We start from the raw sequence: 6,000 nt of genomic DNA, 5'->3' as shown, positions 1-6,000 counted from the left end.
CACATCTGGAGGGCACCAGGTTGACGAAGGGGAGGCCATAGATCTAGGTGAAGGCAAGAGAGGGCCTTGGTTTTTGGTTGTGGGGCTGAAACTAGACTCTAAGGAAGACACTCGGTGATTCCATGCATAAGTGTATTGGAATTGGCAGCAAGTGTCAGACGCAGCAAGTCCGGCTTTAACATTTCCAGAGAGAAACTGACCTGATCCGAAAGGAAACGCGTCATATAAAGAGCGCGCATCTGCTCCCAGCGGAGCGGCCAGATCAAACCCCCTTCAGGGGGCAGCCAGCCAGCCAGCCAGTCACGCCGGCCCCGGCAATGCAGCCTTCCAAGATATCGTGTATAAATGTGAAGGGGATGTGAATTGTATGGCGATGCTTGCCAGTAGGCCCTTGCCAAAAGAGGCAACTCCTTTGCGATCAAACGTGGCGAAAAAGGCCAAGAGGCGTCTCTCCGCCTTGGAGAGCCGCGGTCACTTTTCTCAGGCTCAGATCCACCACCCACTCCGGCCACTTATTAAACTCTCCTCTGCCCCTCCGCTTCTTCCACGCCAGCCTGGCTTGCTCTGATGATCTGCCAGGGATTCAATTAGACTGTTGCACCTGACTAGGCTTGGAGTAAATGACTAGAAGGGGAGGGGGCAAAAAAAAAAAAAGCAGCCCATCCACCCTACTCCTCTTAAGTTGCTATTAGAAGAGTAAGAAGGAGGCGGAGGGAGACTTGGCGGCGGCGGCGGCGGCGGCGGGGAGAGATCGGCAAGCCTCCCTCTTGATTGACAGGGTGAAGGACCATTGAAAATCTTGCAGGGTAGCTCCCAGGTCTGTGTGAAGCTCCTTTTAAAAATCCTTCCTGATTCCTCCTCCCCCAGTAGATGGCAGCTTTGCAGGACCCAGAGACAATTGGGAAACCCGGAGCAGGAGGAGGCTGGAGTAAGGCGAGCGCTCCCCTTCCGCTCCCGAGTCCCTTTCTGGGCACCCCACGCTCCCGAGTGAGACCCTGACGGAGGCTCCCCCCGGGCCGACTGCAGCCGAGCCTAAGAGAGGCGAAACTTCGGCTCCCAAGGTATGGCCTCCGCATCCCGCTTGCCCCTCCCTCTGCTTGACAGAGGAACTGCCCGGCGCTCGAAACTTGGCCCAGACCAGAGGTTGGTCCTTCCGCGCGTGGATCCCCCGGCGCAGAGCCTGGGCGGGCGAGCCCGAGCTAGCAAGGAAGGAGCGTTTACACCCGGGAAGCGCGGGCAGGTTTGGCGACCATGGCTTGCTTTCTCTCTCCCCCACCCCGCTTGCTGGAGAGGTGGGTGGGACTGGGCTGTGTGGTCGTGGGGCTCGTTTCTTCGCAGCAAAGTTTCCAAAGTCGACACTGTGCTCTTGCGCCGGTTGTCACGGGCCGGTTCCCTATTTCACAGCCAGGCACCGACCCCGCGTGTGAGTGACTAGGCGGCTACTGACTAGCCGAGGCTTCCCATCTCCCACCGTTGACCCAGTGTATCATTTCTGGCCAGATGGCTGGACTGCTGTCCGTTCCGCCAACTCATTCTTCTTCCTCTTTTCCTCCCTTCTTCCCTTTGAACGGCTCCGCTTTTGGGGTTTGTTCTGGCTTGGCTTCATTTGGAATATATTAGTTTGCCCCGTAAATGTTTTTTTTTCTTTCTTTTCCCCTCCTTCCTCACCCCACTCCCCTTTACTAAATAGAGACAAATCTCTTGCCTCGCTTTTCGAATGTAATTTTTAGCAGATGGTTAAAGAAATAAAATTCAGGCGCACAGATTCGTGTGGTTAAAAGCTTTTGCCTGGAGAAGAGGCGAAGCCGCGCTACAAATGGTTTTAATACTCCACTTTAAATCTTCAAATTTGTCAAGTCTTCCCTTTGTACTTTCGATAGTACAGGCTTCAGGAGAAAGTGAAGAAGGTGAAAGTTTTGTCTGTGTTTGTGTGTGTGTGTGTGTGTTTAAAAGATACTTCATTCTCCTACTGTTTTCCCTACATCCCTTCTATTTGCCTACGGGCAATTAACAGCGCATCTCTTCGTCTGTAGGCACCAGTGGTAGATTGTCAATTTCACCCCTATTTACATAATGATGTTTTAATAAGCTAAACAGCCTAGTGAGGTCCAAGGGGGAGAGAAACGGGGGCGAGGGGTGGGAATCTGGAGACAGAGGGGCGGGGGAGATTTCAGGCAAAGAGGAGAAACCAGCGCTAGTGGTGGAGATACAGCTCAGAAGCAGGAGAATGGGTCTGGATCTGGGGGTTTTTTTACCTGGTGGATAAAAATAAATTAAAATTGCGGGGCGTGGGAACGCTGTTTGAGAGCAAAGTATGTGAAATAGATGGCCTTGAGATCCTCCCCTCAACCGTTGCTAATGCGAATCAGCTGTAGACACACCGGCAATCCAGTTCAGCCCCAAAGTGGAGGCACCCCGGATTCGAGGATTATGCGCTCGAAATCTATCCAAAAGTTTATTCTGAAGCAAGTCAAGCCAAGTTCAGTGGGACTTCTTCCTAAATGCGTGTGCACAGGATTTCAGAGTCAATGAGACTTCGGTGCTGCAATCCTATACACACTTACCTGGGAGTAATAAGTCCCATCGAACTCAAAAGGCCTTTCTCCTGAGCAAACTTGGACAGGACCGGGATGCGTTGGCCTTTTAAGGAGACTACAGAGGTAGACACTCCGAAACTTTGCCTTCACTTGAGTTATGGTTCACGCTGCCTTGTAGGGTTCTGTTGTTGCTGGTGGTTTCCTTGGTGAAGCCAGCCGCTCCTTCCCACTCAACCCTGCTCGCTCCTTCATTCCGCCCCCGTCCTTGCAAGGCCCCAGTTAAAATATGCTTCAAACCCACATACTTAAATAGGCGACATTCGAAGGGGAGATCGGCCTACATAGCCAGAGATTTCCCTCGGATCGTGGGATAGCGGGTAGGGGAAGATTGGAAGACGAATCAGCGTGGACGGGAAGTCTGGGCAAGGACCATTTTTCTCTCCTTGGGTAAATCGGGACACTCAGCGGAGAAGTAGCCCTACAACTCTTTAATAGTAATAGCAAACCTGCGCCTATCTACTCAGAAGTAAACCTGCATGGCTGGGGTGGATGAACGTTGTAGTCAAAGATATCTGGCAGGGGGCGCAAAGCTGGGGAATCTGTGGCTCTCCAGATGTTGTCGGACACCAGTTCCCATCAGCCCCAGCCAGCAGGGGCAACAGTCGGAGATGACGGGAGTTGTCTTCCAGCAACCTCTGGAGGGCAACCAGCCTAAGCCGCCCCACTGTGCACGTGAGTGGGGGTGGGGGTATTACTCAATCTGTGCCCGTTTGGAACCAGGCAGATGTAGATTTGCATATGGGGGAGGGGCAGTTCCAGAAAATCAGGAAATGGGCTTCCTTTCTTGGTGGGCCAACCCAGTATGCAGGTTTTGTACCTTTAAGGCCCCTTGAACTTGGTGAGAGGCGCACAGGATCGGGTTGCGCCCCTTTCAAAGTCAAATGCTATACTTCTGAGTCATCATCAGGTGTTTGGAATTCAGTCTCGTGCTTAACAATATACAATGGTATCTCGGGTTAAGTACTTAATTCGTTCCGGAGGTCCGTTCTTAACCTGAAACTGTTCTTAACCTGAAGCACCACTTTAGCTCATGGGGCCTCCCGCTGCTGCTGCGCCGCCGGAGCACGATTTCTGTTGTCATCCTGAAGCAAAGTTCTTAACCCGAGGTACTATTTCTGGGTTAGCGGAGTGTGTAACCTGAAGCGTATGTAACCCGAGGTACCACTGTAATTCAAACTCCATGTAAGCAACCTTAAGCACACTTACTTACAACCGAGTAAGTCCCGCTGAACTCTGTAGGCTTAACTCCTCTGAGAAACTCCCTTAGGATTCTGAGGGGCCATTTAAGATCAGGCTGCTCTGAAGAACAAGAATTCCGTGACTCTCTACAAAATGATTTTTTTGGGGGGAAAGCGAATAGTTTTAAGCAATATTATCCGCTTATTTTCTTCTGATCAACACTAATATGACTTTAAATGGGGGGGGGGGAGTTTTGGTTTCCTGTTACTTCTTGAGTATTTTTCTGGGGGGAAGGTCGGGGAGGCAAAGTTTGAGAAATAATTTTTAAATACAAATGCAGAGGGGAGCTGGAAATCGACCTTTACAACAACAACAAAATCTCTCCAACTTCCGGACAAATGTATTTTACCTCGGTGATTTAATTAACTCGTCCGTCCGCGTGTGTTCGGCTGCTGCCTCTTATTTAGACGGTTAGGTGGTGTTTGCCATCAGGCCCGAAATCCAGTATCCTTGAGAGAGGAGCAAGCCGTAGGCATTCACGATTTCAGGTCAGATGCGCTGCCCTGCGCTCCGATTCCAAATCGGAGTCAGCCTACGATTGCATTGTCAGTGAATAAATTGCCCTCGAAATGTCAACCTGCCTTTTCCAGGAAAACGCCCCCTAAACGAAACGAGTTAAGTCCCACGGACTTCAACGAAACTTTAATTCCCAAATAAATCTGAAGGTCACAGCCTTTTTAAAGTGGCGCAAATCGAAAGATAACTGAGAGAATCGTTGAATGAACAGGTTTAGCTATTTGTTTGAACCATTCATTCTTACGGAGCAATCAAGCAAGAACTGAACTCAAACCGATTGTGTAAAGTTTACACCCACAAAGGCGGAAGTCGGGCAAACACGCGTGACTTCTCCACTAGCAATATATGTGCTGTGTGTGTCTTCCCCGGAAGAAAGTGATGGGCAACCGTTTAAGCCGAAATACTTGGACTTAAGCAGGTTTGGTTTCATGGATGTACTAAAACGCGCCAAGGTTCTAGTCCCTGGCACGGAGCCTTTAACGGGATTGTGGATCGGGCTCAATAAACGACGCTAGTTCGGTCCTGTATCGCAGAGGGCGAAGCTGGTTCTGAACATGGCTGGTGGTTTTAAAAGACACCCGCTTCCCAAAAAAAGAGGGGGGGGGAGAATAGACTGTGGGTCAACGAGGACTCCTAGCCGGCTCTAAATGAGAGATCCGAGGCACATTCGTTTGTCCGTAAACTAACAGGAAAGCAATGGACTTGTCTGCACAAATAAAACGTTTGTAGAAAACAAAACCAAAGTGTGCGCGCTTTGCCCAGGTGAAAATCTACGGTCTCTCTTTAACTTTTTGCATTGGCTTTCTCCACAAACAATGGTTTGTTTAGATCTGGATGACAACCCCCACAAGCCGCCCCCTTCATCTTCATCTCAGGGACCTCGAGTCAAATGTATCCGGCTGACCTATAGGCTGCAGCAGGACCTCGGGTGGAGCGCTGCCCGTTAGCCCCGAGGTTTAGTTTCTGACTGTCTATAGACAGGGACTATTTTATTTTATTTGTATTTTATTTGCTACGGCTTCACTCTTTAGGGAACGCTAGGCTGTTGTTCGTAAGAGGCAGCAGGTACAAAATATTAGCTCGCTGCCTTCTGATATTTTGGAAACGGTGCCGTTTGAAAGCGCTCTAACGTTTCTCAGAGTCCGGGTCCCAAAGAAGTAACCTCGGAAGTCAAATCCCATTCACGCCCAATAGGCTTTCTCTCCCCCCTGCCCCCATTAAAATTGCAATCCCCGCGAGAAAGCCCAATGGAACGCAAGGGGATTTACTTCCAAGTTGACACGTTCTAGAATTAGGCTGTAAATCGCTGGAGATCGCAAGCTAAGGGAAGACTTTGAAGCAGAGTTTAAAGTGTGTGTGTTGTACTGTTGATGACAAAAGTCTCTGGCTACGCAGACGACTTGAGAGGCTTTAGAAATTTGGCGAAGCTTTGGCCCTTGCCATTTCCCCGATCCTGAATGTTCAAGGCGTTCGCAAAGGCTGCGCGCCTTGCTGCGCGCCGATTTAAATCCCTGACATTTAATTTTGTTCAGGGAACTTCCCGCTGGTCCGGCCTGTCACCTCGCCCCAGCTGCTAGGATAACCACCCCAGGACGTCTTCCTTGGGGTCCCTCTGCCTTCTATTGTACATCCCATTTCCACTCGCCCC

At 50.4% G+C, this 6,000-nt stretch overlaps 1 protein-coding gene across 1 annotated transcript in view; it reads left to right on the top strand.

The window, feature by feature from the left end:
• Nucleotides 1–772: 772 nt before the first annotated feature.
• Nucleotides 773–6,000, top strand: part of DMBX1 (diencephalon/mesencephalon homeobox 1) — a 38,248-nt gene continuing 33,020 nt past the window's right edge. Inside the window, exon 1 of the mRNA XM_079980502.1 lies at nt 773–1,061. The gene's annotated coding sequence lies outside the window, so the exon portion shown is untranslated. The remainder of the gene's footprint in view (nt 1,062–6,000) is intronic.

The sequence above is a fragment of the Podarcis cretensis genome, assembly GCF_951804945.1.
Source record: "Podarcis cretensis genome assembly, chromosome: 6".
NCBI classification, from domain to species: domain Eukaryota; kingdom Metazoa; phylum Chordata; class Lepidosauria; order Squamata; family Lacertidae; genus Podarcis; species Podarcis cretensis.
The sequence above is the reverse complement of the archived record's forward strand: the minus strand, read 5'-3'. Positions and strand labels throughout refer to the sequence as shown.